General features: G+C 43.8%; 1 long non-coding RNA gene across 1 annotated transcript; it reads left to right on the top strand.

The window, feature by feature from the left end:
• Positions 1 to 2,504: 2,504 nt before the first annotated feature.
• Positions 2,505 to 4,693, top strand: LOC136487391 (uncharacterized). Its single transcript, XR_010767240.1, has 3 exons — positions 2,505 to 2,956; positions 3,152 to 3,259; positions 4,325 to 4,693. It is a non-coding gene; the product is annotated as an uncharacterized lncRNA (long non-coding RNA).
• The last annotated feature ends 3,934 nt before the right edge of the window (positions 4,694 to 8,627 follow it).

An 8,627-nucleotide genomic window follows, 5' to 3' on the forward strand; every position in this document is an offset into this window, starting at 1 on the left:
GAGCCATATGTTGGTTTTCTCGGTCATCAAAAAAATTGTGCAGCATTGGACAATCAAACCTGCGACCTCCTAATTCCAATGCCGCACACATGACCACTGCAATAATGTGCTCTTATGTGTTAGAATCTAGAATAGTTTTGTTTTATTCGTAATATTATTTACTCTGAATTGTAAAAACAAAGTCGGATGAAAAAATGACTAAACCAAAAGTTGTAGATATAATAGATATCGATTATTTCAACAACTTTGTTGTTGACGACGCTTTCATTTGAAAAAAATTACTATCCTAAAATTTATTTTTAAAATTCTTATATTCAAAAATTTAAATTTTGAATTACCTAAACAATCTCGGATGGAGAAATGACTAAAACAAAAATTGTAGATCTTGATCGGTTCTACAACTTTGTTGTTGACGATATTTTCATTTGAAATCAGTTACTATCTCAAAATTCTATTTAAAATTCTCAAATTTTGAATTTTAAATTTTAAATTGTTCAAACAAAGTCAGATGGAGAAATAACCAAACTAAAAGTTGTATATCTCGACGAAGTTCTTATATTTTGAAATTCAATTTTTGAATTATTCAAACAAAGTCGGATGGAGAAATAACCAAAATTGAAGTTGTAGATCTTAATGAATTCTACAACTTTTATATTCATGACTTTTTAAGTTGAAATCATATACTCTTTTAATATGTTGTTTCAAGTTGCCATTTTTTTAAATTTCAATTTTGAATTGTTCAAACAAAGTCACATAAAAAGATGACCAAAATGAAAAGTGATGGTATACATGTTCACAAATTGACATATATGAGAGATGTCAATTTCTGAACATGTATACTACCACTTTGTTGGATGAAGAAATGATCAAAATAAAAGTTGTAGATCTAGATGGATTCTACAACTTTATTGCTGATGACTTTTTCAGTTGAAATCATTTTCTATTCAAAAATTCTATTCGAAGTTCTCAAACTTTGAAATTCAAATTTCAAATTATTCAAACAGAGTCAGATGGAGAATTGACCAAAATAAATTTTTACATCTCCATGAGTTCTACAACTTTGTTTTTATGACTTTTTCATTTGAATTCATTTCATAACCCAAAATAATTAAGGCTTCGTTGGCTTTTCAAAGAAAACTAAATTCTAAAAATAATTAAGGCTTCATTAGCTCTTAAAAGAAAAAGAGCCCAGCAGCACTTTCGGCCCAAAAATCGGCCCGATTTGAAGAACCCTAAATGTTTGGGCGATCTCAGCCATTGATCTCGGATAGATGGCCATGATTCAAATGGTGCTTATATAAAATGCGGATGAAACCCTAGTGGCCTTCAGCCGGCTCTCACTATCTGAGGGCCTGTTTGGCATGGCTCCACTCCAGAACTCCAGCAACTCCAACAAAAAATTCAGCCAAACACCCCAGCTCCAAAACTCCATAGAGCTGTCAACTCCATGGAGCTATAGTGCAAATGGGGGTGGAGTTTTGGAGCACCTCTTTTGCTGCTCCAGAACCCTCTCTTTTGAACCTCCTCGTGGAGTTGGTGGGTAATTACCCACCAATGCCACCGATTACAGAAAAAACGGTTCGATTCTATTTTTTGAGCCCCCCGTGCCGTGACTCCCTCCCTCCTACGCCGTTGTCTTCCTCCCCCGCTGCCCCTCCTGCCACCCCTCCTACTACCCCTCCTGCCGCCCTTCCTGCTGCCCCTCCCGACCACCGCCGCCGTGAGCCCGTGACCACACCACTGAAACCCACAGCCCTGGGCATGGCGGGGATGAGGAAGGGCACCGCGGTTGGCGCCGAACTGGCTCTCGAGCAGCGGCCGTCCTCGGATCCAATCCTTCCCGGGGCCACCCCTCTCCCCGCCATGCCGCGCCACGCCGGATTGCGGACGCTTGCGCGGGCGACGGTACTGCAGCGGCTGGGGTTGGGGTCAGGGACCCTGGGGGCGGGGTCCGTGGCTAGTTCTGGTCGCGGGCCTGGTCTGGCGATGCGGGATCTGAGCTGCCATTGATGTGTTTTCTTTCGAGCATTGGTTGCGAATGTTTTCCTCGGCTCCTCGCTGCCGCCATCAACAGTGCCCCACCCCCGTCAACAGCCGCTCAGCCACCGCTCCTGTGGCACATCTCGTCGAGGGCGTGCGTGCCGTGCGGTCTAGGCCGCCCACCAGGAGCAGCGCGATGGCGAGCGCGTCCATTAGCAATGATTTTGGTTTGTACTCGATGGTCGATGTAGCAGCTTCGACGTCGCAAGTGAGGCGTTGCTGTCCCTGAGGAAGAAAAGAGGAGAATAAGAGGATGATAGATGGGACCATGAGTTGGGGGCAAGAATGACAATTCACCTTCAAACTCCTCTTTTATGAAGCTGGGGACATCCTTCCAGCTAAATACATCAATCAGACAGCTCCAACTCCACCTAGAACTAGCTTCACTGGAGTTCTGAAGTAGAGTAGCTCTACCTAGAGTTAGTGCCATGCCAAACGGGCCTGACTCTATTGCTCCAGCCAACCGCTACCTCCCGATGCCCCTCTCCTGCTCCAGCCGGCTGAGGCCGCCTGGCCTCGATCCAGCCTTGGGCGGCGCGGGGAGGTTGGAGCCGTGCCTAGGTCTTCGTCGGTGATGAGCACGCACTAGGTTCACCGGCCCCTTCTCTTCCCTTCCTGCTGTGCAAAACTGAGAACCCAATCCTTAAAATCCTCATTCGCTCCTCTCCCGACTCCCTGCTATCCAGCCGCCGCCGCCGCATCTCACGCACTCGTCGAGCTCGTGTAAACGTCGCGCGCTCGCCGCGGCCGTGAGCCGTCGCGCGCTCGCGGCTCAGCTCTGCGTCGCGCCGCCGCCGCCCTGCCTTGGACCACCGGCGCTGGCTCTCCTCGTCCCTTGCCTGCGCCGCTCGAGCATGTCAGTCTCGCCGGTCGGCAGTGCGGAACGCCCCCAAGCTCTGTGCCAGTCCAAGAAGAAGTACGCCCTCAGCCCGTCACCATTCATGATTTTTCTTATCTAGGTTGCATTTCAGAATATTCCTAGAGATGTGGCAAATCTTTAGATGTTCTTGCTTGCTGGTAATTTTTGAGAAATTCTTGCTCGCTGACATTAGTTTTTTAGCAGTAGTAGATGCTTGCTGACTTGCTTCCTAATAGTCTCATAATAATATAGCAGAAGCAAATGACATGGCGTCAGGCAGTGGCATCGTGGTTGACGGCACCACTGCCGGCGGTAGGAGCACGGCAACAACAGACAACCCTGAGGTGGTTTGTCCAGATGGTAAAGACTAAAGATGCACTTGACATATGCTTGGATGTTTAATTTTTACTTAAATGCAGCACATGCATGTATGTATGTATGTATCATAGATTTTTTTTAATCATCTCTGTTTTTATTTAGCATTCATGAGTCCATTGCCAGCAAGCACATGTATTTTTGCTTGGTTTGTTATGCTCCTCTCAAGGGATATGATGTGCAAACTGGCTAGTAGCAGCAGCTGTGCAAACTTTAGAAGTTGTTCTTGTATGCAACTTGCAAGCAAGTAGTTTGGTTCTGTTTTTAGAAGCCTGCAGCCAAACTAGTTTGGTGAAGGCGCTGTTCGTACTCGTATTGTAATCTCCAAACTTTTTATTTCATATAATATTACCAGTTATCTCTATGTCATGACTTTTAGTTTACTGCTAAGTCTGCACTAGAGGTCGATAATTGTTTAGTTTACTGCTAGATAAATTAATCTTTGGATTTTCAGTGTACTGTTGCTTGTTAAATTAACTTGTGGTATCCAGTGAGCTGCGACGAACGTCTTTGACTTGCTATCCTATACGGCTACTGAGTAGTTCCGTTGGCCTATAGGCGTTTCATGAAATGCTCGTTAAGCTGTTGGCTGTTTTGCTGTCATAGGAGTAAAATAAAACAAGATTGAATGGGGATAACTTTTTATTTAATTTGATTTGAGGAAGAATTTTGTGATGATGTGTGCTGGTCATCTACTGAATAAACTTTTTTTACTCAATCTGCTTTGGTGCAAGATCTGATGGAAAGCAAATCTGTAGGTATAAAGATTCGTCTTATGACTATCCATGCATTTATTATAAGTGGGCAATTCTTTTAATAACAATTCCAAATCTGAACCATGCAGCCTACTGGACTTACTCATAAATAGTGAATTGCTTGTGGTGATATCAATCCATAGACAAGATTCTGTGCTAAGTTCAAACTCTATTGACCGAGTGATTATTAGAAGCAACTTGTTCTACCTTTTGTCTTTCCGTTAATTATGTATTATTTTGTGTTGACTATTAGTGACTATAGCTCCTGATGGTGTTTTTGGGGTCGCAATTTCAGGAAAACCTAGAACACTTGATTATGCAGAGCTGAATGTGCATGTGCTTGAAAGTTGGAAAAAAAATTCCACGGTCGATTGAAAAACGAGGTGGAACAAATAAATATAAATATGTTTACATTAGTTTCGTGCTTTGTGGTGCACTGAAATTCTATTGGCCATCTTTTTGTAAATGTATGGGTTGATATATGTGATTGTTGTAATTGTATGTATATTTGCTGTGATTCCCATACGTATATAGGCTGTAAGAATCCTTGGTTTAAATATGGGCTGTAATTGGAAGAATTTTGGATTTATATATGGGCTGTAATTGATATTATTCTATTTGAGAACGTAAATGTGCCGTTCCATCTGATGACTAAATCGGCTAGTCTTGCCAAGAGAAAAAAGCTATTAAAAACCGTATTTGAACTGAAATACAATTGGGCTGAATCCTGCGTGGTGCTTGTAACACGTCAGCTTCCACATTGGCGAACACATGGCATTTATGTGGTGATTTAAATTTGTGTTGTGATGGTAAATTTCGTCACAGGCTACTGGGCTAAGGATCCGTGACGGTCAAAAACAGTTACAGATGGCTCGTAGTCAATCTGTGATGCTCGATAAATGACAGAAAAAATTTCTATGACGGATTTCAGGGCTTTTGTGACGAAAGCAATCCGTCATGTATCAAAGGAATTTTTGTAGTATCAACGAAAAACGAGGTCTTTCACTCTTTTGATACCTTTAAAGAAAAAAAGGAAAAGAAAAGAAAAAGATACCATTGAGCTGAGTCATCCATGTATAATACTGCAAAAAGAAAAGAGAAAGGGGACGCGGCACTAGTGTTATGTTAAAGCAAAAATCTCGAGCTAGAAGAGGCGAAGAAGCTTCTAGCTGCATGCGCGCGTACGTCTTCAGCCTAAACGGATGATCGGTAGATCGATCACAAAAAAGGATGGTCGGTGTTAGAGGATAGGCCCTTGGACTCCTCTAACAGTCGGTGAATATTAATGCATGGAGGGGAGTGTGGTAGTAGAAATGATTCGAGTCATCATGGTACAACGTGAGTCCCCACTCTTGCTTTTGAGGTTTTGCCTTGATCCGATGCTAGTTTCCCTTTTCTTTGTCTTGAGATCAATAGTTCATTTGACTGTCAAGATTAGCTTTTTTCTTCAAAAGTCTCTCTTAAACTCACTCTCTAAATCATAATTTAGAAACCACTTATAAATCATTCCTTAAACATTTCCCCTTCTATAGCCTTTTTATATCTTGTGTGCACTTTAAAAAGCCCGTCATGCTATTTATTTATGGCTAGCGAGAAATCTGAAATAAAGTTGAAGATCTATTTAAAGCAGTTATTGATTTTTTTACCAAAATCTCTATTCCTATCAATTAGGAATGATATAAACTCAAAGAGATTCTTTACACTATCATATAACAGGCCATCATTGCGGGGAATATCACTGTCGGTTCAGAGTTTCAATTAGCAATAACAGATGGGCTTTCACTGTCGGTTCGTGGCTAGTGAAAGTCAGTCTATAACTACCGGTTCGTGGCTACAACCATGAGTTCAATATGAAACTATATTAATTTTTAAATTTAATATGCACTACTAGAAATATCCACTTCTATGACGAAAATCTTAATGACGAATTTAAAATTGTCATAGAATATCGCTTTTTATGATGAATATTTACGTTTCGTCATATATCAGTGGTGACGGTCCTCCAACCCTCCCTATTTATGACAAAATCAAGCATCGTCACGTAAAAACGTCATAGAACAGTACGAGGTTCGTCAGCAAAAACTCTCGCGTGACTGTTCTTGCTCATCTGTGACGATCCTCTTTAGAACTGTGACGACTAGGGCTTTATCATTGAACTAATTACACATCTGTGATGAAGTATTCGATCTGTAAAAAATGGCACTACATCATAAATCTCCACATGGTCCTTTCTCCATCCGATGTGTACCTGTGGGACCTACGGTTACTCATCTGTTACGCTTGCAATTTGTCATAAAGTCTCCCGCTCGGTCCTTTCTCCATCTGATATGTACCTGTGGGACCATTCTCTATTCGACGTGTACCTGTGGGATCTACAGTTACTCATCTGTGACGCTTGCAATACGTCAAAATTCTCTGCTCGGTCCTTTCTCCATCCGACGTGTACCTACAGGACCCTTCTACATCCGACCTATGGGACCCGACGGCTTACATGTCACGTGTACCTGTGGGACCATTCTCTATCTCCATCCGACCTGTGGGACCCGATGGCTTGCATGTCACTTGACGCTTGCAATTCATCATAAAAGTCTCCGTTCGGTTCTTTCTGCATCTGACGTGTACCTGTGGGACCCTTCTGCATCCGACCTGTGGAACCCGACGGCTTACGTGTCACATGTACCTATGGGACTTTTCTCCATCTCCATCCGACCTGTGGGCCGTCAGAGTTTAATTTCTCAAAAAAGGTCTGATACCTAAGTGTCGAACCCGAGATCTATACCAAGGAATTATGGGGCCATCGACGAAATATGGTTGGCAGTCTACCAAGGCATATGCCCATGGTAGTAGATAAATCGGTGGAGGTACGCATAATAGGAGCCAGATGGTAACACAAGCGTAGAGACAAGTGATTTAGACAGGTTCAAGCCGTCTGATCGACGTAATAGCCTACGTCTTGTGTCTGATGGATTATATTGAATATGGGATGCATTAGACGGTGGGAGTGCCCTCAATATCCTCTTCGTCGGAGCCCTAGCTGAGTTAGGCCTCACAAAGGATGATCTCGTCCCTATTGATTCTCTATTCTAGGGTATTGTACCTGGTAGAGCGTCCCAACGTTTGGGGCAGATCACCTTGCCAGTCTAGTTTGGCACCACTGACCACTTCCGTACTGAGTACGTGAACTTCGTGGCATACTTTGACACTGCCTACCATGCCATTCTTGGCTGACCAGCTCTTGCCAAGTTCATGGTCGTGCCCCATTATGTCTACTTGGTGTTGAAGATCCCGACGGAAGAGGGCGTTCTCACCCTGCGTGCCAACGTCTCCACCGCCTACGACTGCGAAAGAGAAGGACTCACCATCACTGATGCGATGGATCTCTCGGCCTAAATGGAGGCCTACATCGCTGATTCCAAGAAGGTCCTAGCGGAGGAGCAGGCGATCCCAACTCAGGAGTCACCTTGGTTTGTGACTAAGTCCAAAGACACAAAGGAGGTTGAGCTCGTGATCGGCGATAGAAGCAGGACAGCTCGGATTAGGGCCCATCTCGACCCAAATAGGAAGACACGCTCGTCCGCTTCCTCCATAGAAACATTGATGTGTTTGCATGAAAACCTGCTGACATGCCCAGCGTTCCTCGTGTGCTGATCGAGCACTCCTTAAACGTCTCGCCGACCTCCAAACCGATCAAGCAAAAGCTACGACGATTCGCGCAAGACAAAAAGGAGGCCATTAGGGTAGAAATAACATGGCTCTTAGCAACCGGTTTTATTAAAGAGGTGTATCACCCAGAGTGGCTCGCCAATCTAGTCCTTGTACGAAAAAAGAATAATGAATGAAGAATGTGCATTGATTACACCAATCTCAACAAGCACTGCCCCAAAGACCCCTTTGGTTTACCTCGCATTGACGAGGTCGTTGATTCAATAGCCAGTTGTGAGCTCTTGTGCTTTCTTGATTGCTATTCTGGTTATCACCAGATCTCCTTAAAGGAGGAAGACCAGATCAAAACTTCGTTCATCACACCCTTCGATGCCTATTGCTACACCACCATGTCCTTTGGGCAAAAAAATGCCGGCACCACCTACTAGAGTGCTATCTAGTAATGCCTCTAGGACCAAATTGGGAAGAATGTCGAGGCCTACGTCAACGATGTGGTAGTTAAGTCTAAGACTACCGACAACCTCATCTGGTATACTTTCCAAAACCTGAAGAAATTCCAATGGAAACTGAATCCCACTAAGTGCACATTTGGTGTTCCATCTGGTATACTCCTAGGCAACGTCGTTAGTCGCCATGGCATCGAAGCACACCTAGAGAAGATAGAAGCAGTGACCAAGATGAAACCACCGACCTGCGTGAAGGATGTCCAGAAGCCAATGGGATGCATGGCGGTTTTAAGTCGTTTCATATCCCGATTGGGCGAAAAGGGTTTGCCATTCTTCACACTGCTCAAAGCTTTGGAGAAGTTTACCTGGATGCCTAAAGCGGACAAGGCCTTTACCGAGCTCAAGCAATTCCTCACAATGCCTCCAGTCATGATAGCACCACAAGCTGGCAAAACCTTATTGATCAACATCGCTGCAACCAACCGTGTC

This window comes from Miscanthus floridulus, chromosome 1 (genome assembly GCF_019320115.1).
Source record: "Miscanthus floridulus cultivar M001 chromosome 1, ASM1932011v1, whole genome shotgun sequence".
In the NCBI taxonomy this organism is placed as follows: domain Eukaryota; kingdom Viridiplantae; phylum Streptophyta; class Magnoliopsida; order Poales; family Poaceae; genus Miscanthus; species Miscanthus floridulus.